The following is a 24257-nucleotide window of genomic DNA, read 5'->3' as shown; positions in this document are numbered from 1 at the left end:
TAAAACACTAGCATATTAGAATGGTCATGTCTTACACTCACTTTGCAGGGGTGTGAATGAGTACACAAGGAGCAAAGAAGTTGAACATTATTCCCTCTGACTTCAGATCCCTTTTCTCTTGAAGCCTATGTCTGCTCTACAAAGATTCAAAGATTCCAAGGCCAGAAGGGCCTTTGTGATCATCTAGTCTGACTTCCATAGAACTTCCCCCAAAAATTCCTAGAGCAGATCTTTTAGAAAAAAACAGTCAATCTTGATTTAAAAATTGTCAGTGAGGGAGAATCCACCATGACCCTTGATAAATTGTCCCAGTGGTTAATTACACATAGAAGAGTTATTCTTTATTTTACTACAAAAGGCAAGGCAAGAAAACCCAGTGTACAGTCCTGTCACATAGTGACTTGCTCTGCATCCCATGCACTGTCTGTGCTTTTGTTTGTCTTCCTAGATGACAGTCCCATTGTAGGCAGAGCTAAGATGTCCTTTTTATTCTACAGCACTGAGGACATTGTCAGTGCTCCACAACTACACAATAAAAAATAAATCATAATAATAATAATAAAGGAAAAGGAAATAAAGAGTATGGCATGATCTAATCACTCTTATGCATGTTTCCTGTATGAATCATGTTTGCTAACACAAATGAATCACAGAGAAACTGCAACCAAAACTATAAGTTAAATCTCTCTCTTATTGTAATAGAAGTTGGTTAAGCTTAAACATTGCAGCTGACTTATATAACTGAGTACCATTACATTGTATATCTTATTTATTCCAGTTATCGCCTCAAAGCTAAAACAGTCCATGAGAAAGTGAGCTGGATTCTGGTCCTTTGTGTAAGTAAAGAGAATTCTTTACTAAGTTCCAATCAGTTAGATCTGTACAGCCCTACAGAAGGCCCTGGGATACACACAAAAAATAACTGAGGGGAAAATTTGGCCTGCAGAATCTTTATTATTGGGATGAAGTGTGAGAAGGAAATAATCCATCTTGACTCTGAGAGCTTAGGTTGAGTCTGCAGGGCTGGCACTTAGAAAATACATCATTTTGTGTGTAAACTGAGCGCATGTGATCTGGAATCAATGAGACCCAACGAACATAGACATAAATGATGACATTTGTATACAGTTCAGTTTTCAGAGTAGCACCAGATTTTAAAGGGTGATCACAGTACACAAGTCTCAAATGTCTTCCTTTTTGAGGGGCATTACTTGTTACAATACCAAAGTTATTTATGTTTCACACAAATCAGCTGCCCCATCACTTTTATTACTGAAAATTATTTGCATCAGAAATAAATCATCATCAAACTGAGGATCTAGAAAGAGATATTTGCATGAAAGAAGTGAATCCCACAGCAATCTTAATTTCCTGGAAGAATAATTTTTAATGCTCATTCTTTTGAGTCTTTGTCCCACATTGCATCCTCCAGCTGGGCCTTGGTTGGTAGAAAGATATGTTCTTGAGTTTTGCTAGGAGACTGTGACCTACATTATCGCAGTGATAATGAGTGGAAGGAAAATGCATATTTATTCACTGAGCAAACATGAAATATCCCATTTATATCACATTACCCAATATTTTCTATTGCTCACAGTATTTGAAACATATGTTTAATTGTCAGGGTTTCTGTCAGAAGGCTGTACAGGTTAGAAGTGGAATCTGACTGACAGTTCCATCACAGATGCGTTAATTAATGTGGTGGCAGTTTGAAATTCTGGCAGGCGGCCAATTAGAGTTATGTCTGTTTGCTTTTGGTACAGGTGTGAAGTGACTGACAATTGATTTCAGACAGTGGGGTACTCCTTTCACCCTCCATGGACCTTAAGTGGGAGGAACTAAAATAAAATGCTTCATTATGAAATAAAAAGTATGTAAAATTAGGGTCAGCCTGGAAATTGCTGGGAACATCTAACATTTGGGGAGACCTTACCACTTCAGCTGGAAGGATGACTGATTATGGAGGTTCTTGAGAAAGAAAGTGAGCATGACAAGTACGCACTACCATAGGTGTTTCCCAGAGAGTAGGCTGCAGATGTGGTTTCACTAATGGCACTTGGCAAGGAGCTGGTGGAAGGATTTAATGGCTTAAAACTGGCTCTCGGCATGGTGAAGGGAGAAAAGAGCAGTGAGCTGGCACCCGAATAAAATGTTTCCGAAACAGCCAGATTACCAGCGTAGTCGCTCAGAAACAATCATCTTTGGTTCACCCATCCTGCCCCTCCACTTCTCTTTAGTATCCTTCTCTCCTCACAGGTCCTGGGATCACTCAACATACTGTTGATATCTGCTGAGTAGTTGCCTGGTTGCATGAAAACACTCCTTGTGTTCATATCCAGACAGGAACCTGCTCTCCTCTTCTATGGCTCTAAAGAGAGGACCAGTTTTCTCCTCCCTTCAGTTAACATTTTTGAGGAGCTAACTGGTGGGTTTGCTTCCTCTCCAAATCCAGTTCAAATCATTTGGGGATACTCAGACCCCCTGAATGAAGCCTCTGCACACACACCCCCCAAAAGATCCCAGAGCTTGGAGGAAGTGCAGGGATGCAAGAAAAGTCCCAAGTGGTAACTGTAGAAATAATATAATATTCAGATTCAGGGATCTGATTATCACTTGAATCTAAATGTCATCCAGCCTAAGTATTACACTCTTACATACATAGCAAAAATAAAAACAAAAACTCTTCCATTCAACTCAAGTATTTTTCTTAAGTTCCCTAATTTGCTTTTTAGTAGCCATGAAGGGAGAGAGGATAGGAGAGCCCACATTATGATATATGAGAGTCACTCAGTTACAAAGATTTTAATTATTTGCAGGAAGCTTATGAACATTCCAGTTATCCCAATAACTGAGAGAGAGATGAATACAATATAAATATTGAATATATCAGGCGGACACGAAATAAACAACCAGTACCGGTTTTTCCTAGAAATAGCTGTGTACTTTTTTGATCTTCGGACAGAAAACAATAATAATAATCTGCACATCTATGGCACAGCCCACCCAAGGGTCTCAAAGTGCTTCATGAAGATGAACAAATTTATCTCACAAAACATGTGTGCGGTAGATCTATTTCTCTATTCCTATTTACAGGCTCTGAAACTAAGACACAGATATTGACATGTCTGTGTGTCTATGGGAGAGCCATGAATAGAATGCAGGGCCTATATGTACAAAAGTAGATAGTGATTTCAGGTGCTCAACATGAGACTTAAAGGGGACTCATTTTCAGGGGAGGTGGGTGGTTGGTATTTTCTGAAAATAAGGCTCCTTTAAGGGGTCTCAATTTGGGTACCCAAAGTCACTAGTTGCTTTTGAATGTCTTGGCTCTGGTGATGCCTAGCTTCACAGGAACATCCTTCTTCCCTTGACTGTGCAAAACACACCCTTCAGTGCCTGATGCTTCTTGAACCTTCTATAGCCTTGAACCTCTATAGTCATTTTACAGTTGTGCAAGTATCACTCCAATGGTAGCACTGTACAACCACTTTGAGCAACTGTAAATGACTCTCAGGTGCAAGGCAGTGGAGAATTTGAGCTCTTTGTCTTGATTTTCTGAAACTTTTCTTCATTCATCTTGCCAGTCTACTTCTACCTAAAACCTTAGGAGAACAAGTGTGGCTGCTGCAGATGTGAGCTTTGTGATGTGTAGATATTGTGCCTTAAACAAAGATAACACTAATGAATTCACATTCAACCTTTTCAGCCCTGTGATAGAAAAAGATTTTCAGTCACTTTAGCCTGAGCTACATTTGCTCTCAGGGTCACCAAAAGAAAAGGACAACACATTCATCTTTATCCTCTTTGAGTCATAATACCACTCAGATAATCTATAGCGAGTTACAAAGTGAAATTAAATATCTTAAAATGCCATCTATCTGATCCCCAATTAAAACATAATCTTTTTTAAAGCTGTCAATAGTTACTGACCAGAATCAATAGAGGGGAAGATCATGATTGACACTTCCCCAGTGATCCTCAGTCAGACAGAAAATAAATTGCTCTTGTCAGGTCAGTAGGAATAAGGAAACACTGGACCTTGGGCTTAACCTCGTGGCAGGCAAACAGAATTTGAGGTAGTTTGTGATTATTCTATTTTTTAAATGATTGTGCGGGAGGAAAAGAAATGATACATCTGAAGGTTTTTAAAAATAATTCTTAAGTTCTAAAATCATGGATTTTTAGAAAAGTATTTGCAAAAGTAGTTTTTCTTTGATCTTCCTATATACTGAAGTTATTGAGTCAAATTCAACCAGTCTCCTAAGAGTACAAGATTTAGTTCCTTTTCATTTACATTTAAGAAATATAAGCTTACACTTGTTTAAGTATATCCTGCATATTCCTCGCTTTCGCTACAGGAGTTTTAACTATCTAAATCTAGTGTTTGATATCTATGACTTATGAGTGAGCCATACTACAGTATGTAAGCTTAGGGTAATAGGACTAAACTTCTCCTGTGCCTCCTGACCTACGTTTTGATCTCTTTTATTTCTAGACCAGCTTGGAAAGTTCAGGATGAAACAGTTTTCTGGTGTGCAGAGGGCATAATAGTTTTTTCTCTTACAAGCTGTTCTTTTTCTCCAACTTTCCACAATAAAGATTGTGGCACTAATGCTCCAACCTGCCTCTGAAGTCAGAGAAGCCAGCACAATACATTTGTTGTACTGACATAAAACAACCCTAGTTGTAGGTCAAAAAGAAATTTCTTCCATTACAGACCATGGTCAGGGGTGAGATTGTTCCCAGACCCCTAGGTCTACATAACAGTTCCCCTCCATGTGTGGAATTTCCCCTCCCTGCTTCCTTCAGACATCATGGAATGTGCTCTGGCGACCCAGGGTCCAATGGTTGAGACACTAGATTAAGATTTAGAAAACCTGTATTCAGGATCCTGTTCTGCTACAGACTTCCTGTGTAAAATCAGGCAAGTCACATAGCCTCTCTGTGCCTCAGTTTCTCATCTGTAAAATGGGAATAATGGTTCTTACAAACCTCACCTGAGCATTCTGAGGATAAATACACTGAGATGGTGAGGTGTTTGGACACTGTAATAATGTGGACCAGGTAAGTACTTAAAATAGATAGGGTCTGCAAGGTGGTGGGATGAGAGGGCAGAACTGGCTGTGTCAGAGGGAGGACTGGGTGAGCCAAGTACAGGAGGTGAGTCAGGGGAAGGGAAGGGCTGGGAAGAAACATGTCGTTCTCCCTTCTACAGATTTCCAGGAAGAGATAACACCTGGGATGGCTATGGTCAGAGGGAGTCCCTGGCTGTGCAGCTCCACTGGAATCATGCTGCCAGGTATGGTAAGCACTTGATGTCTACCAGGGGAACTAGAGCAATTGCAAAGGCTCCTGGGAATCCTCAGGGTTCCTTTTCCAGGGAGGAACAAACTTTGCCTTCCCTCCACTGGGAGGATGTGAAGGAAACCCCTCCTGAATACTAATAAAATGTGAGAGATAGAAGTGAATAAAATATTTGCAACAAAAATGCAAAATCCATTTTTGACATAGCTTTCCCACAATAAAGTTAAGGCAATGCTGACTAGAGGGAAGAAAAAGAAAAATATCATTATTTATGTCTACAGTGTAGTGGTAATTTTTGATAGTTGTTTTGGACTTCTTGCACGATTTCTAGGTAACTTTCCACTAAACTCCAGTTTTTGTTCTATGACTGCACAGGTATTAATAGGCCACTCTGCCTTACAGTATGTGCTAACTAGTTATACTAAACAATCTGTTCCACATCACATTTTGCTGTGATGCTGGACCTTTCCCAGACCTGAAGAAGAGCTCTGTTTGGCTCAAAAACTCGTCTCTCTCACCAACAAAAGTTGGTCCAATAAAAGATGGTACCTCACCCACCTTGTCTCTCTAATTTTTATGCTCCTTTTATAATTCTGGTGACTGCTCAGGTAACCACAGTGAAAGGTGTCATATAAGAACCTAGATAAATTTAGTTACAAGGTGAAGGTTTATTTATATTTTATTCTGAACCTAAAAGTGGCCTATTTTCATGATATAATTTGTGACAATTTGCAAAGAATTGAAGCAAAAAAGGTCCTTTTACAAGTAAAATGGACCATTTTGGAGTGGAGAAGGCTTTGTCCAGATAATCTGTGAAAATTCTACATTATGGTTGCTTTTTCGAACAAAAATAGCCACTTTTTCCCCAATGTTGCAGAAATTGAGGCATGCAAAAATATCTTACAACAAACTTGAGAAAATGCCACTGTGAAATTTCTGTATGGGTCTAGACTTAGATTCATGAGTACTATGCCTCACTACATTGTGATATTATTTCTAAAGGGGAAATCACCTGGCATAAGCAGGCAGGAAGGAAAAATTGGTAGCTCAAAGCTAGTCAATAAACTACTCTGCTGGGTCATTACAGGGCCAGACACAAGGTTTTCTGTAAAATATCTACACTGCATCATCACTTCGCAGAGCTTCTCTCTATTCATCCCCTGAGCAAAGAATATGGCTGAAGCTTCACATCACCTAAGGTAAGCAACACTATTTATAAATCACATGCAAACAATGTAGTTAACCTGAAGTTAAGATTGCCAGCACTCATCTAGCAGAACAAGGACCATCACCACTGCAGCCAGAGCCCATCTAAAATCTGTAAAGGGAAAAAGGAAAAATCCTTAACCATTTATTACTAACAAACTTGCATTTAATTCTTTTCTGAATTTCCTACTGCTCTGTTTGCCTAGCTTTGTATTCAAAAGCAAGCCACCATCCCCTGAGAAGGCCCTTTGGAACAGCTTCCAAAATCTTCAGTCTACATCAGGAAACTGCATAGGGCAGACAAAAGAATCTGGCCAATCCATGAAATCAAAATGAACCTATGCAAAGAAAGATGAGAAACGGACTCTGAATATGTTTAGATACTGGGCATTACTGACTGTATCAATCAGAGCTTTTTCTATTTCAGTGGTCAACAGAGAAAAACAGTGACAAGCAAAGCAATAAAAGTCAAAGATGAATTAAAAAGATTCTTATAATTACATTAGCAGGACATTCACCTTGACACTGACATTGTCAAACACAACTCTGAATCCTCTACAATACCTCATTACACATAATCGGGAGTGCCTATCCCAGAAAGAACAGAAGAACTTCCACCAAAATGTAAGTTCCTAAATCAGTATGTAGTTACTTTAATAGAAGTGGTCTGATTTTCGGAGATGTTGAGCAACCACAATTCCCCTAGAAGGCAATAGGATTTGGGTGCCTAAAAAGGGTTTCCCGAATCTAACTTTACTCATCCAGGTTTCAAACCATTGGTGTTTGTGTGAAGGCACTTATTGCACAGGTTTGGAACAGAGTCAACCCAGTGATCATTTGCTTCAAGCATGCATTTTAATAGATTATCAATTCTATAATCAAAGATCAAAAATCAAAGATCCTAAGAATGGCCATAGTGAGTCAGACCAATGGTCCATCTAGCCCAGTATCCTGTCTTCCAACAGTGGACAACGCCAGGTGCTTCAGTGGGAATTAACAGAACAGGCACTCATCAAGTGATTCATCCCCATTGTCCTCTCCGAGCTTCTGGCAGTCAGAGTCTAGGGACACCCAAAGCATGAGGTTGCATCTATGACCATCTTGGCTAATAACCATTGATGGACCTATCCTCACGAACTTATCTAATTCTTTTTTGTTATAGTTTTCATCTTCACAACATCCACTGGCAACAAGTTCCACAAGTTGACTATGTGTGGTATAAAGTAGTACTCCCTTTGGTTTGCTTTAAACCTGCAGCCTATTAATTTTATTGTGTGACCTCTGGTTCTTGTGTTATGTGAAGGAGCAAATAACACTTCCTTATTCACTTTCTCCATACCCTTCATGATTTTATGGACCTCTATTATATCCTTCCATAGTTAGAGTGACCAGATGTCCTGATTTTGGGGTCTTTTTATAGGACAGTCCCGATTTTGGGGTCTTTTTCTTATATAGGCTCCTATTACCCCCTACCCTGTCTGGATTTTTCACATTTGCTGTCTGGTCACCCTATCCACAGTTGTCTTTCTTCTAAGCTGAACAGACCTAGTCTTTTTAATCTCTCCTCATATGGAAGCTGTTCAACACCCTTAATCATTTTTGTTGCTCTTCTCTGTACCTTTTCCAATTCTAATATATCTTTTTTGAGATGGGGTGACCAGAATTGCATGCAGAATTCAAGGTGTGGGCACAACATGGATTTATATGGTGGCGTTATGATATTTACTGTCATATTATCTACCCCATTCCTAAAGGTTCCTAACACTCTGTTAGCTTTTTTGACTGCTGCTGCACATTTACCAGATATTTTCAGAGAACTATCCACATTGATTCCAAGATCTCTTTCTTGAGTAGTAACAGCTAATTTAGATGCCATCACTTTGTATGTATAGTTGGAATTATGTTTTCCTATGTACATTATTTTGCATTTATCAACATTGAATTTCATCTGCCATTTTGTTGCCAGGCAACCAGTTTTGTGAGATCCCTTTGTAACTCTTCACAATCTATTTTAGACTTAACTATCTTGAGTAATTTTTTATCATCTGCAAATTTTGCCACCTCACCCTTCACCCCCTTTTTCCAGCTCATTTCTGAATATGTTGAACAGCACTGGTCCCAGCACAGTTTCCTGGGGGACATCACTGATTACTTCTCTATGTTCTGAAAAATTAACATATTTTCCTTCCCTTTGTTTCCTGTCTTTTAACCAATTACTGATCCATGAGAGGCCTTTCTGTCTTATCCCATGACTGCTTATTTTGCTTAAGAGCCTTTGTTGATTGACCTCGTCAAAAACTTTCTGAAAGTTCAAGTACACTATATCCACTGGATCACCCTTGTCCACATGTTTGTTGAACCCCTTAAGGATTCTAATAGATTGGTAAGGTATGATTTCCTTTTATAAAAGCTGTGTTGATTCTTGCCCAACAAATCATGCTTATCTATGTGTCTGACAATTCTGTCCTTTACTATAGTTTCTACCAATTTGCCTGATACTGAAGTTAGACTTACTGGCCTGTGATCGATGGTATCACCTTTGGAGACTTGTAAAAAAAAAGTTTTAAAATTAGCTATCCTCCACCTATCTGGTACAGATGATGATTTAAATAATAGGTTACATACCACAGTTAGTAGTTCTGCAATTTCATATTTAAGTTCCTTCAGAATTCTTGGGTGAACACCATCTGATCCTGGTGACTTATTACTGTTTAATTTGTCAATTTGTTCCAAACGGTCCTCTATTAACATCACAGTTCCTCAGATTTGTCACCTGCAAAGAATGGCTCAGGTTTGGGAATCTCTCTCACATCCTCTACAGTCTACAGTGAAGACTAATGCAAAGAATTAATTTAGCTTATCTACAGTGGCCTTATCTTCCTTGAGTGCTCCATTAGCCCCTCATCTGACCAGTGGCTCCACTGATTGTTTGGCAGGCTTCCAGCTTCTGCTATACTTAAAATAATTTTACTGTGAGTTTGAGTCTTTGGCTAGGTGCTCTTCAAATTCCTTTTTAGCCTGCCTAATTATACTTTATTCTTGGTTTGCCAAAGTTTTATGCTCCTTTGAAGGAAAACATAAACCAGCTGTAAAGAACTGAAATCTGTTGTTCCACTTAATCATTTAATTCCATACACCTATATTAAGACTTCACACTATATCATAGTGGTGCATTGTCAAGCACAACACTAGAATGCTGATATTGTGCTAAGTCAAGAGTTAAGGAAGTTCATTCCACCTCTGCTATTTTATGTTTTAAAGCAGTCCTTACTCTAGGCAGCGTCTTTCTGTTATTATTACTTCTTGAATGATAAGAGCTGGTATTGACCTTCAAAAAAGATTTAAATGGTTTTATCTGAAAAATAGTCTGAACGTCTATAAACTAACGTGCTGCCTTTACAACTCCTTTCTGAGGTGTGAATGCAGCACATCAAAGTCAGAGAGGAACTTACAATAATAGATTTCAAAGTAAAAAATCTAATGCAAATCTAAGTATTTGCTTTTAGCCTCTTTGACGTCTCAACAGATTAAGTTTAGAAGTATTTTCATAGATACTATCTACATAATCTAATAGAGATGATTTCAGGAACTGAGTCAATGTTTCCAGTAGATGTTTAGACTAGCAAACCCCATTTTCAACAACGTTAACAAGGAACACACATTTTTTTAATTTTGTTTAAGTTTCTAGCACAACACTGAGGGATTATAAATGAAATTTGGAGTCTGTGGAATCATTTTTATGTCAGCACAAAAAAGTGGCAGATGCACAGGATAAAGGAGTTTCATCTCTGTTAAGCTTATGTAACATAACTGACTTTGTTAAAGGACATTTAGGTGTTGTTTGATTTACATCTAGTGTCAGCTTAATGCATCAACCTCATAAGGTTCCACTTGTTTAAATATTTCATTTTAAAAGGTGCAGTAAGTTCATAACTTCATCAGCATCCACCCTTCCCTGACTGAAATGGATTCTCCAGCTTAATCTATTACACCCATGAATAGAAGTAAATGAAGTTTTCACCCCTTTCTTTGGTAAGGGAACTGAGGCTGTCGTATTACTTATTACCATCAAAGTTACATATGGTGCTGGTAAAATTCTCACAACAGTTATAGTGTGTCTTTTATTTTAATCTTCTGAAATAAGCCTTGTAAATGTAAATGTGAAGAAAGCCAATGGTGCTTATTTAAACTAATCCTTGCTGTAATTTGTCATCAGCATTTTGCATTTACAGGGGAAAATATGTTTTGTTCTTTTCCCAGGTCCAGTTTGCATTATGTTTATTTGTGAGAACAATCTTTAGACACACGTACAGAGGATGCAATGTGTGTTTGTAGGCCTTGCCTACACCAGAAAAGTTTTTCCAGGACAATTATACCAGCAAAACCTCTTAGCATAGACAGTTATAGTGTCATAAACAATCTTTAGACACACTTACAGAGGATGCAATGTGTATTTGTAGGCCTTGCGTACACCAGAAAAGTTTTTTCCAGGACAATTATACCAGCAAAACCTCTTAGCATAGACAGTTATAGTGTCATAAAAGCACTTTCAGCAGTATAGCTTATACCAGTAAGGCAAGTGAAATAAGGACATTTTTGCCAGTATAATTGCATCTACACTACAGCTTTTGCAGGCAAAGCATGAACCCTAACCAACATAGCTATGATATCAAGTTTCTAGTGTAGACCTGCCCATACTTTCATGTTTTCCATTCAAACATTAAGGTGAGCTACTTCTTTTGTCTCCATGCCATCATTCAAGATAGTTTATGAATATAAATAAATCATGAGAGTACTTGGTACTTACATAGCACTTTGCAACCTTAGATCTCACAGCACTTTAACAAAGGTGAGTTTTTCCAAACAAGGGGACATCGAGGGGCAGAGATGTTAATTGGTTAGCCCCAACTATTGCAATGAATCAAAAGAATAGAATGGAGCAACGCTCAGTCCCTGAATTCTGAGTGGGTAGTATTTTACACCCAGTTTGCACAGATGTAAATAACTACCCAAGGTACAGGACAGTGGAGACCAGGCCCCCCGTCTCCTATAGAGAAAGCAGCAGACTAAGCAAGGCACTAGAAGAAAGGAACTGACCCTAACAGGCACAGCACTGATGCTGTCTCTCTTTCTGTGGCGTCAACCAAATCCCTGAACTCCCTGCCTCCCTTTCTTCATCTGTGAAATGGAGCTAACTCCTTCCTACCTTATAGTGATATTGTGAGATTAGTTAATGCCTCTAAAGGGCTTTGGAAATGTAAAGCATTACGTAAGTGCTAAGTATGATTAGAGATGGGCCTGAACATGAACATGCCATCTAAACTCATGTTTTTCATGGCAGTTCCCAATTTGGGCCTCTCTCTAAAATGGGTCAAAATCAGAACACAGAATACAAACACAGCAGATCTGTAGAAATTCAGGTCTTGATTAGAATCCAATGATGCGCTCCATGGCTTGGTAAAACTTCCTAGTATTATATATCAGAGACCCTTCTCCCAGTCTTAGAAAATAGACCATGGCTAATAAATAGATCAAACTGCCTTCCCTTCCTAAATCAAATAACTCTTAGCAAAAATTATCTTCAGTTCAGAAAATTAAATATATTTTGTTTACTGAACTGTCTAAGGCTTTGAATACAGTTATGGAAACAAAATTGTGACTTTGGCTCGGTACTTCTTCATAGATTATAAATAGAACCGTACCAAATTCATGGCCATGAAAAACATGTCACGGACCATAAAATCTGGTCTTTTGTGTGCTTTTACCCTATAGTACACAGATTTCGCGGGGGAGACCAGCCTTTCTCAAATTGGGGGTCCTGACCCAAAAGGAAATTGCAAGGGGGTTGCAAGGTTTTTAGTGGGGCTGCAGTATTGCCACCGTTACTTCTGCACTACCTTCAGAACTGGGTGGCCAGAGAGTGGCAGTTGGTGACCGGGCACTCAACTCAGAAGGCAGTGCCTTGCCAGCGGCAGCGCAGAATTAAGGGCGGCAATACCATACCATGCCATCCTTACTTCTGTGCTACTGCTGGTGGCTGCTTTGCCTTCAGAGGTGGGCTCCTGGCCAGCAGCCGCCCTCTCCAGCTGCCCAGCTCTGAAAGTAGTGCCACCGCCAGCAGCAGCGCAGAAGTAAGGGTAGCAGTACTGCAACACCTCCTACAATAACCATGCGACCACCTCACAATTCTTTTGGGGTCAGGACCCCTACAATTACAACATCATGAAATTTCAGATTTAAATAACTGAAATCATGAAATTTACAATTTCTAAAACTCTATGACCGTGAAGTTGACCAAAATTGACTCTGAATTAGGTAGGGGCCTAATTATAAAACCAGAAAAAATCACTATGGTCATCTGGTCTGACCTCCTGCATAACACAGGCCATAGGATTTCCCTGAATTAATTCCTGTTTGCACTAAAGGATATCTAGTTTTAGAAAAACATCCAATCTTGATTTTAAAATGTCCAGTGATGGAGAATCCACCATAAATTTTCCAATGGTTAACTACTTGGAGGGAAGGCAGTCTGCCCTTAAAGGCCTGAGCACTACACGGGGACATAAGAAATCTAGGTTCTAGTCCTAGCTCTACCATTGGCCTGCTGAGTGACCTTAGGCAAGTCACTTTACTTTTCTGTGCCTTAGTTTCTCCATCAGTAAAATGGGGATAGTGATACCAAGCTCCATTTCCCCAGCCCCACAACTTTTTAAAATATGAAGTCCTTCATTCTGGCTGCGAGGGAGCACACAGCAAGACTGCCTGCACTCATGTCACCATCATGCCATGTACAGCATGTTAGTGATCTGCTTTGCTTTGGCGGTGTGATGGTTAGGGTTGCCAACTTTCTAATTGCACAAAACCGAACACCCTTGCTCTGTCCCTTCCCCACCCCTTCTCGAGTCTCTGCCCATGCTCACTCCATCCCCCTCCCTCTGTAGCTTTCTCTCACTCACTCCTCATTTTCACCAGACTAAAGCAGGAGGTTGGGGTGCGGGAGGGAGTGATGGTGTCAGCTGGGGGTACAGACTCTGGGGTGTGGCCAGGGATGAGGGGTTTGGGATGCAGGAGGAGGCTTCGGGCTGGGGCCGAGGGGTTTGGAGTATGGCAGGGGATTCAGATGGAAGGTTGGACATATGACCAGGGAAGAGTATAAAAATATTGCTCGGGCATGTAGGAAAGATATCAGGAGGGCCAAATCGCACCTGGAGCTGCAGCTAGCAAGAGATGTCAAGAGTAACAAGAAGGGTTTCTTCAGGTATGTTGGCAACAAGAAGAAAGCCAAGGAAAGTGTGGGCCCCTTACTGAATGAGGGAGGCAAGCTAGTGACAGAGGATGTGGAAAAAGCTAATGTACTCAATGCTTTTTTTGCCTCTGTTTTCACTAACAAGGTCAGCTCCCAGACTGCTGTGCTGGGCAACACAAAACGGGGAAGAGATGGCCAGCCCTCTGTAGAGATAGAGGTGGTTAGGGACTATTTAGAAAAGCTGGACGTGCACAAGTCCATGGGGCCGGACGAATTGCATCCGAGAGTGCTGAAGGAATTGGCGGCTGTGATTGCAGAGCCCTTGGCCATTATCTTTGAAAACTCGTGGCGAACGGGGGAAGTCCCGGATGACTGGAAAAAGGCTAATGTAGTGCCCATCTTTAAAAAAGGGAAGAAGGAGGATCCTGGGAACTACAGGCCGGTCAGCCTCACCTCAGTCCCTGGAAAAATCATGGAGCAGGTCCTCAAAGAATCAATCCTGAAGCACTTAGAGGAGAGGAAAGTGATCAGGAACAGTCAGCATGGATTCACCAAGGGAAGGTCATGCCTGACTAATCTAATCGCCTTTTATGATGAGATTACTGGTTCTGTGGATGAAGGGAAAGCAGTGGATGTATTGTTTCTTGACTTTAGCAAAGCTTTTGACACGGTCTCCCACAGCATTCTTGTCAGCAAGTTAAGGAAGTATGGGCTGGATGAATGCACTATAAGGTGGGTAGAAAGCTGGCTAGATTGTCGGGCTCAACGGGTAGTGATCAATGGCTCCATGTCTAGTTGGCAGCCGGTGTCAAGTGGAGTGCCCCAGGGGTCGGTCCTGGGGCCCGTTTTGTTCAATATCTTCATAAATGATCTGGAGGATGGTGTGGATTGCACTCTCAGCAAATTTGCGGATGATACTAAACTGGGAGGAGTGGTAGATACGCTGGAGGGGAGGGATAGGATACAGAAGGACCTAGACAAATTGGAGGATTGGGCCAAAAGAAATCTAATGAGGTTCAATAAGGATAAATGCAGGGTCCTGCACTTAGGATGGAAGAATCCAATGCACCGCTACAGACTAGGGACCGAATGGCTCGGCAGCAGTTCTGCGGAAAAGGACCTAGGGGTGACAGTGGACGAGAAGCTGGATATGAGTCAGCAGTGTGCCCTTGTTGCCAAGAAGGCCAATGGCATTTTGGGATGTATAAGTAGGGGCATAGCGAGCAGATCGAGGGACGTGATCGTTCCCCTCTATTCGACACTGGTGAGGCCTCATCTGGAGTACTGTGTCCAGTTTTGGGCCCCACACTACAGGAAGGATGTGGATAAATTGGAAAGAGTACAGCGAAGGGCAACAAAAATGATTAGGGGTCTAGAGCACATGACTTATGAGGAGAGGCTGAGGGAGCTGGGATTGTTTAGTCTGCAGAAGAGAAGAATGAGGGGGGATTTGATAGCTGCTTTCAACTACCTGAAAGGGGGTTTCAAAGAGGATGGCTCTAGACTGTTCTCAATGGTAGCAGATGACAGAACGAGGAGTAATGGTCTCAAGTTGCAATGGGGGAGGTTTAGATTGGATATTAGGAAAAACTTTTTCACTAAGAGGGTGGTGAAACACTGGAATGCGTTACCTAGGGAGGTGGTAGAATCTCCTTCCTTAGAGGTTTTTAAGGTCAGGCTTGACAAAGCCCTGGCTGGGATGATTTAACTGGGACTTGGTCCTGCTTTGAGCAGGGGGTTGGACTAGATGACCTTCTGGGGTCCCTTCCAACCCTGATATTCTATGATTCTATGATTCTATGATTCTGGGCTGAGGCAGGAGGTTGGGGTGCGAGGGGGTGAGGGCTCCAACTGGGGGTGCAGCGTCTGGTGTGGGGCCAGGAATGAGGGGTTTGGGATGCAGGAGGGGGCTGGGTGCAGGGGTGGTTCCAAACTGGAGCAGGGGGTTGGGGCACAGTGGAGGGTTCAGGCTGCGGGCTCTGGGAGGAAGTTTGGGGTGGGCGGGGGCTCAGGGCAGGGGAGGGGGTTGAGGTGTAGGAGGGGGAGCAGGGTGCAGGGTACAGACTCCAGGAGGGAGTTAGGGTGCAGGAGGAGGCTCAGGGCTGGGACAGGGGACTGGGGTGTGGGAGGGGATGCGGGGTCCAGATGGTGCTCACCTCGTGCGGCTCCACATGAGCAGCAACATGTCCCTCGGCTCCTAGGCGGAGGCACGGCCAGCTGGACCTGCGCGGTGTCTCCACCCAAAGGCACAGCCCCCGCAGCTCCCATTGGCTGCAGTTCCTGGCCAATGGGAGCTACGGAGCTGGGGTTCAGGGCTGGGGCAGCTTGCAGAGCCCCCCTTGGCCATCCCTCTGCCTAGGAGCCAAGGGACATGTAGCCACTTCTGGGGAGCCATGTAGTGTCAAGTAGGGAGCCTGCCAGCCCTGCACCAACTGGACGTTTAATGGCCAGGTCAGCGTTGCTGATCAGAGCCACCAGGGTCACTTTTCAAGTCAGCATTCCAGTCAAAAATTGGATGCCTGGCAACCCTAGTGCTGGCTGAGTCCCACAGTCTGCATGATGCAGCCCCTGCTCAGCCCTCACTGCCTCTGGCAGCTCCACTGTGCCAGGGGCTGGGTGGGCCAAGGGGAAGCAGAACAGACCCATCACCCAAGAGCTACTCCAGGGAGCGAAGTGGGAGGAGAGAGCAGAGGTGGGAACTGGGACTTAGAACAGCATGAAGGGAAGCAGAGCTGGGGGAGCAGGGAAAGCGTGGAAGAGGGAGCAGAGCTGGGAGCGTGTGGAATGGCGAGCAGAACTGGCAGAGTCAGGGGGTTCCCTCGAAGGCTCTGGGAATGTCAGGCTGATTTATGGGGGGGAGGGGCGGGGCAAAGAGAAACCATTGTTAAATTGCTGTTGGAAACTATTTGATTTGTTACTTCAAACACTTCCCTTGTTGAATACCTTTTGTAGAAAAAGAAACAAATGAAAATTCCAACCACACGGAATGCCAATGCACGGTAGAGATCGCGACACTACTTACTCAAATTTGTTCCAGCCACCCCTCCATCATGACAGAGGAGTGGCTGCTGGACTAAGCTTTCCCCCCACTTTTTCAGGCCTTCCAGCACAACTGTCTAGAACATACCCCAGTGTCAGAGCATGCAGGGGGAGCTGGTACCATGCAGCCCCACAGGCTCCCTAAGCCCCCTGCTCCCTGTGGAAAGCCCAGGCATCCAGGCTGCACCCCCTTCTTCCTGCTGCTGTCCCACTCAGAGCAGGGGACACAGGGAAGTCTTAGGGCCTCCAGTCCCCTCCCAGCCTGCAGTGCTAGGACTTTGGCAGAGGCTGCCCAGTTGGGCAGAGATACAAGTGCCCCAGCCTGCTATCTCCTGTGCAGGCAATAGGTCACTGACTGGGTGGCTGTCTGCTCGGCTGTCTTGGGCATGGCGGGGAGGGGAGGTGCTGGCTGGTGAGTCTCTGCAAACTCGGAGCTGGCCAATGAAGGGGGATGGGAAGGGCGGGGTCTGGGCCCCCCCCGCCCTATCTCAAGACCTCCTGTCCCTGCCTTCCCTATGGTCAGTGCATGTGGCACCCCCTTCCCCAAGCTGTGGGGTGGAACATTTTCCTCTGCAGGGGCCAAAGGGTCTGAGCATGCTCACTGACCACAGGAGGGGGAGGGGCATGCATACCATTTGAAAAATTTCCAGGGGGAAGAGGTGTGCCCCAGCCTTGGGATTGTGAGCTATTCTCAGATTTCTTACTTCTTAACTCCATTAATGCCTTCGTGTCTCAATTCTAAACAATGGTCTGATTCTAGAATCTGGAATTCTATTTCTGCGTAGTGCCCGCAGAGGTGCCCCAAAACTCACTTCCAGCCCCCTGCACTGAGAAGGCTGGAACCACCCTCTAACTCACACATTCAAAACATCTGCGTAGGTGAGGCAGCGTATATTTTAACACATGCTAAGCTGGTCATGTTGAAGCATAGGGGATCTCTACACTGCAGTCATGGGGTGTGATTACAGCCCTTGTAGACATACCTCAGCCAGCTTTAATGTAGCTAGCTCAGGCACTGGAGCAGTGAAGCTGAGGCAGCATGGGCTTCAGAACAGGCTACCCATTCTAGTAATTACCCAGGGTTCCAGATGAGCATGTTCGGTCCCTGCTGAATTCCGGGTTGCCGTACCTTTGCTGCTCTGGTACCTGGGTAGCTTGGGTATGTCTACATGAGTGGCAATCCTGAGCCCTGGCACCTCTAGGCTTGGCAGTTCATAGCCCTAGCACTTCTAGGCTTGCTGCACCAGTTCTGAGGGTAAAAAAATTGCTTGATTCCCAGCATCTCTTTCACTACAAATTAAGCACCACTGCAATCACACCCCAGGACTGCAGTGTAGACATACCCGATTCTTCAATGTGACCAGTTTAGCATGTGTTCCATCCTGTTTCCACTGTGGTTGATATCCTGACCCCACTGAAGACAATGAAAGTTTTGCTAATACTTTTAAAATGTGTTCGTTTGCTAGAACATGTTAGCTAACACATTCTACCCACACACCTTTAAACCTTAGTCTAGATGAAGCCAGTGAGTCAACACTGCAATGCACTTAGGTTCCTGGGATCAGAATCTCCAACATTATTTGCAAACTGATTATCCAGAAGAACATGAAAAGCTGTGGCACTGGCTGTGAGATGACAACGGGGGATCCTTTTCCTATTTCTGTGTATTTTGAACTGGGATAATAAAGAATCAGCTCCCAGTGACCTTGACCTCTTAAGAGAGACAGAATTTTGGAAGAAAATACATTTTTTAAAGTATACATGTGATTAATAAGCTTTATATAAATGTTTAATAAGCCATCAAAGGCTTTAATATCATTTTAACATGTGTTTTGTTTACTCTCTATTTGCCATCTAAAAATGTTTATGCAACATTATGACGCAATGCATATTTATCAAAGACTGCAGGTTAATGGGGGATGGTCAGGAAACCAGAGGAAAAAGCCTAACTGGCCTGTTAAGTAGAATTAAAAGAATTTGGAGACAGTGTGCATGGCAATTACTCTCCACGTCTGCCAAATTCTAAAATACTGTCTTACATCTATGCAGCACCTTCAATCCCAAAGGATCTCAAATAATTGACAAGCTATAAGGGAATTTTTTCACATACCACCAAAATGCAGCCACTTCTAGAGTAGAACACAGCAGCATTTTGGCAGCACACAACAATCCTGCACAACAGTTTAGGCTGCAAAGTGAACAGGAAAAGCATATCAAACTGAAAGTACAGGGAGAATTTTAAGAAGCAGAGCATCATTACCCAGTTGGAATTTAACCTTCACGCTGGGTTTAATATCACTACTTTGCAACAACAACAACAAAAGGAAAGAATGCTATGATCTCTTTAATAAACCACAAGTGGGCAGGACTCAAGTTTAGGGGACTTAATGAAAGATTTCAAATGTGGACTCAAATACTTCTGCTCTATTGACTTTCACATCTTCCTCCCTCCCTTGAACTCCAGGGCTTAGTATTCTATTCAGTCCCCATTCCCCAAACTCCACCTTTTTTCTCATTAGTTTCTATTTCTTATTTATTCTAACACTTCTTTTTTTGAGGAGGAAGTGGCACTTGAGATGCAACATTTAGGTCCAGATTTGAGCCCCATCAAAATTCGGAGGGTTTCAGGTCCAGAGTTTGGGTTTAGATATACTTTCTGGTTTGGATACTATACTTCCTCTGAAACACCTTTCCTTCTCCTCCCCACCACAAGTTTGATAGTGTACAAATTAAGGCTTTTAGTTTGGAAAATAATGGAATTAAGTCATCTTTGAAATTCTCATGCAGTATAAGAGTCAGTAGACCTGAGGAAAAATCCTCAGCTGGTGTAAACTGTCATAGCTCCATTGATATCATCAGTTGAAGATCTGTCTTGTAGGTTCTATTTGGAGCTTTGCCATTGATTCACTGTGTGAAGTTGGGCAAGTCACCCTATCTGTCAAACAATTAATGATATCTTCTTTGTACAAAAAAAAAGTGTGCTGGTGATCCTCAGATGAAATATGCCTTTAGAAGTATATATTATGTAGTTTGGATTCAGAATAAATGTTCAGACCTCTCTCTACCTAAATGTGATCAGTGAGAATACTAGAGCCTTAAAAAAATAACTGCACTGACTCATATTGGTATTTCAGGAACTTCCACTGTTATTTTAGGAATATGCTGTCTGATTAATAAGTAAACACCTAATGTTCACGGAGCTGCTGGCATGAAACAACACTTTATTCTCTATGTACATAGAAAAATGTTACTCACTCTCTTCCCCTTGTCCCAACTCTCGGAGACGTTGCTAGCGCAGATACAGATTGTCCTCATTCCATTTTCTATATTCCTCTTAAAAAGAACTCCAAAGGGGTAATTCTATTAAAATTATTATATAATGCCACTCGGAAAAAAACACCTCTCTCTCTCTCTATTTTATAGCTTTTATTTCCAACACACAGTATCAGCAAGTGCTATACTAAAAATATGAGACTGCATCATGTGCACGGTTATTTTTGGCAGGTGCTGTGGAATGTTTGGCTGGACAGAGTCATCTGATTTAAACCTAAAATTCAGACACAGCATACATCATTCGGATGGAATTCTCAGATGGTAAAGCCACGCTGCAGCTGGAATCTTCCATTGATGGTGGTAGTTTGCCTAGCTTGGATAAGTGGACCTAAGGGGCTGATCCTGCAAATGCGTACTGTTATGCTGAGAGGTACAGATGACTGTATAGGTCTTAAAGAGGTTTGTGACCCAGGTGTGAAGGAATGCTTCAATTAACATAACTGTCATGATAAATTAATCACAAATCCCCCATCTAAGATAAATGGGCTTGGGAACCCACCCAAGAGTTTTTGATTGGGTGGGCAAAAGGATTTTCATAGAATCATAGAATATCAGGTTTGGAAGGGACCTCAGGAGGTCATCTAGTCCAACCCCTTGCTCAAAGCAGGACCAATCCCCAACTAAATCATGCCAGCCAGGGCTTTGTCAAGCCTGACCTTAAAAACTTCTAAGGAAGGAAATTCCACCACCTCCCTAGGTAACCCATTCCAGTGTTTCACCACCCTCCTAGTGAAAAAGTTTTTCCTAATATCCAACCTAAACCTCACCCACTGCAACTTGAGACCGTCACTCCTTGTTCTGTCATCTGCTACCATTGAGAGCAGTCTAGATCCATCCTCTTTGGAACCCCCTTTCAGGTAGTTGAAAGCAGCTATCAAATCCCTCCTCATTCTTCTCTTCCGCAGATTAAACAATCCTAGTTCCCTCAGCCTCTCCTCATAAGTCATGTGTTCCAGTCCCCTAATCATTTTTGTTGCCCTCCGCTGGACTCTTTCCAATTTTTCCACATCCTTCTTGTAATGTGGGGCCCAAAACTGGACACAGTACTCCAGATGAGGCCTCACCAATGTCGAATAGAGGGGAACAATTTTGCTGAGTACTGTTGGGGTAAGTGCGGGTGAGGGACAGAATAACTAAGCAGCAGCCTGTAAGCACAATCTGACCCTGGAGAAGCCTAGAGGAAGTTCTGGGTTTAGTGTTGGCTACAAGGCATGGGGCTATAAGCAAAGAAGAGATCCCCTGGTTCCTCCTGCATTCCGCAAAGGAGGACTTTGTACATTTCTTGTAAATAAACAAGTCTGCATCAAAGAAACTACCAGGCTCCCTCCATTTCTTCTCCCTACTGGAACGTCCCCAGGGCCCCAAAATTTTACTAGCTGCTCAGGTCTAGAAGGGATGGGGGTAGTACCTCTGAAGTCAATGATTACAGCAGTTAATAGATCTTCAGTGAAGACTGTAACACAGTCCTCCCTTAAAAAAAGGATATTTCAAAAAGGTTGACCAGAACTTCCAGATTCCCAAGAAAGATGGCCATATTTCTATAAATTAATTCTGCTGCTGGCTTAAATGAAATGCTACTTTCCATAATACCACAACTCATAATGCTAGTTGGGGATGGGCTCCTCTTTCCTCTTCAGGAAAACCCTGGCTGGTAAGCCCTCTTATTGAATTACAGAGCACATAAGTCCACAAAGGTACCTTTTTATTGTTTGTCTCCTTCTTAAACTCCAGGTACAATACAACCACATACAAGCAGTTTTGAAGAGCTCTTTCCTGCTCCCTGCCTTTTATACTGCCAAGTCTCCTTCCTGGGTTCTCCAGCTGGTGAGCTAATTACCTCATTAACTCATCAGGCTACCAGCAGGTATCAGTGCTCCCTTCTACCTTAAACACACCCAGTGTCCTGGGTGTTCTATGTGACCTGGGTGATGGCTTCCATAGAGCCCAGCTGGAAGTTGTTAATAGCATCCCATCACATACCTCCTCTCTTTAAGTATCCCAGCTCAGCTAGAGGCCCCCTCTTTTCCACTAGGGCTCAGTTTTCTTCCTGACTGGATTGTATCTTTCTTATGAAGACAGCAATTCCTAACCCTGAAATTCCTACAGGTCATCACACTAGGGACAACCTACAGTCTCTACCTCCACCCTTCGTCGGGATCTACCTCCACCCTTCGTCGGGGATGCTGGGGTATGTTCCCCAGCTAACCCCTCATGCTTTGGGGTCTCTAATTCCCACTTAGGAGTTAGGCATCTGGGGTAACTGCCTCCTCTGGGCCCCCTAACTTGGATACATTGCGTTCACCTCCCATCCTTCAGGTTGTCCTTGCATGGCTGTCCCCTGCTCCTTCATCCACTTTTCTAGCTTCTCTTCTGCTGTGGTATTCACCACTTGGATCTCATGTTCTTGGTATTCATCTAGGGTTTTCACTTTCCTGCTTCTCCTTTGCCCTTGTCTTTCCTATATTGGCCCCACTTTCTTGGTTTGTTGTTTTCCATTTAGTGTTTTCTCATCTCTCTCCTCATGGACTCCGGGTCCTATGCTTAAGTCCAGCTCCTCTTTTCCTGTACTCCCCATTGAGGTTCCTTCCCCTAGGCCTCCATTCTTCTTCTTAAAGGGAATGAGTTCCAAGGCTTTCCTTCTTGGGTTCTGTTGAACTAATTACCTCATTAATTCATCAAGCTACCAGCAGTTGTAAGTGCTCCCTTCTACCTTAACCACACCCAGTACCATGTATGTTCTAAGTGACCATGATGTTGGCTTCCATAAAGTCCAATTTGAAGCTGCTAACAGCATCCTGTCATATCGAAATGGACTAAATTTAGGCTTTTTGATTACTACTGTTTTTGAAGGATCAACCATTTTTAGCTTTTAAGCTATCTCTTAGACGGAGCTTTCCTCTGGTTTATTTATGCTTGTCAAGTTGCTGAGGTGGCCTGGTCTAAAAGCTCTAGAAATCCAAAGTAGATCAGTCCTCAAGATTGCATTGAATGTATGTAATACCTCAGCCCTGAACTTGGGCACACAGTTCCCACCCAGAACACTTGCATCAAATTAACAAAGAATGGAACATTGTATTAGCTCTGTTCAATTCTGCATCTTAGAAAATGTTATATATGTGGCTGGACTGGGAGGATCAAATTATAACATTGGCTCCAGGCTTACTCTTTATGGGAAGTATAACAGTTCTATTCATGTAAGCAGTGTAGTTGTAACTGTGTCAGTAGCAGGATATTAGAGAGACAAGGTGGGTGAGGTAAGATCTTTTATTGGACCAATTTATGCTGGTGAGAGGGACAAATTCTATTCATGCTCATGGGCATAAGATTACAAAGAACACAAATACATGTGAGACTTGAAGGTAGTGTTTGTCTATACCCAATTTACCAGGAGGGCAAATGGCTCCCTAAAGTTGTGCTACTAGAAACACACAGTCCCTCTCATATTTTATCAAGATCACTGCTTGCGGTGTTCTGAGTATCCTAAAATTTTGTACTCGCATGTGACGTATTCTGTAATCTGCTTTGAGAATAAAGGAATCCATATGCAGTACATCAAAAGAAGTCCTGACACACTGAATATACCCTTTACCCTTTAATAACACAAGAAGGAAGCAAGCATTTTGTAGATTATAAAGAGATTGTTGTGGAAGTTAGGGGATAATTATAGTAATTATAATGGACTTTAATGTAGTTGAAATGCCTGATGAGAGTCACTTCAGCTCCAGTTCCTTTCCTTATACTTTGGAAATCAAGGTTGAACATACAGACCTAAGATATTGATGTTAGTCTCAACTTGCATCAGAATAACTGAGTGCAGAATCTGGTCCCACTGGCTGGGAAACAAGTCCAGGAAATGCAAGAAAAGACGGTAATGTGGTGGCGCAACATACTACTATAGAATTCTACCGAAAAAATAGTATAGCCAGAGTTGAAGCAACTAAAGAAGCCATGCAATCTGAGCAGAGAAATAACAAAAATATACTTCTTTATTGGTTCTGACTTACCTTAAGTTTTAAATCAAACTAAAGCAATCACATTTTTAAAGTCTGATCAGCTGAGAAATAAGGATATTAAATATGATTAAATGTGATTGCATTTGAGTGTAAGAACTGTTCTTCCATTACTGCTT

At 42.5% G+C, this 24257-nt stretch overlaps 1 long non-coding RNA gene across 1 annotated transcript in view; it reads right to left on the bottom strand.

Moving 5' to 3' along the window:
• Positions 1-22721, bottom strand: part of LOC122460577 — a 258725-nt gene extending 236004 nt beyond the window's left edge. Inside the window, exons 1-2 of the long non-coding RNA XR_006281975.1 lie at positions 21827-22721; positions 20051-20139 (exon numbers count right to left, since the gene is read on the bottom strand). This is a non-coding gene — a long non-coding RNA (uncharacterized LOC122460577). The remainder of the gene's footprint in view (positions 1-20050; positions 20140-21826) is intronic.
• Between the last annotated feature and the right edge of the window lie 1536 nt (positions 22722-24257).

Source organism: Dermochelys coriacea, chromosome 6 (assembly GCF_009764565.3).
Source record: "Dermochelys coriacea isolate rDerCor1 chromosome 6, rDerCor1.pri.v4, whole genome shotgun sequence".
NCBI lineage: Eukaryota > Metazoa > Chordata > Testudines > Dermochelyidae > Dermochelys > Dermochelys coriacea.
Note: the sequence above shows the minus strand (reverse complement) of the source record. Positions and strands in the feature narration are given on the sequence as shown.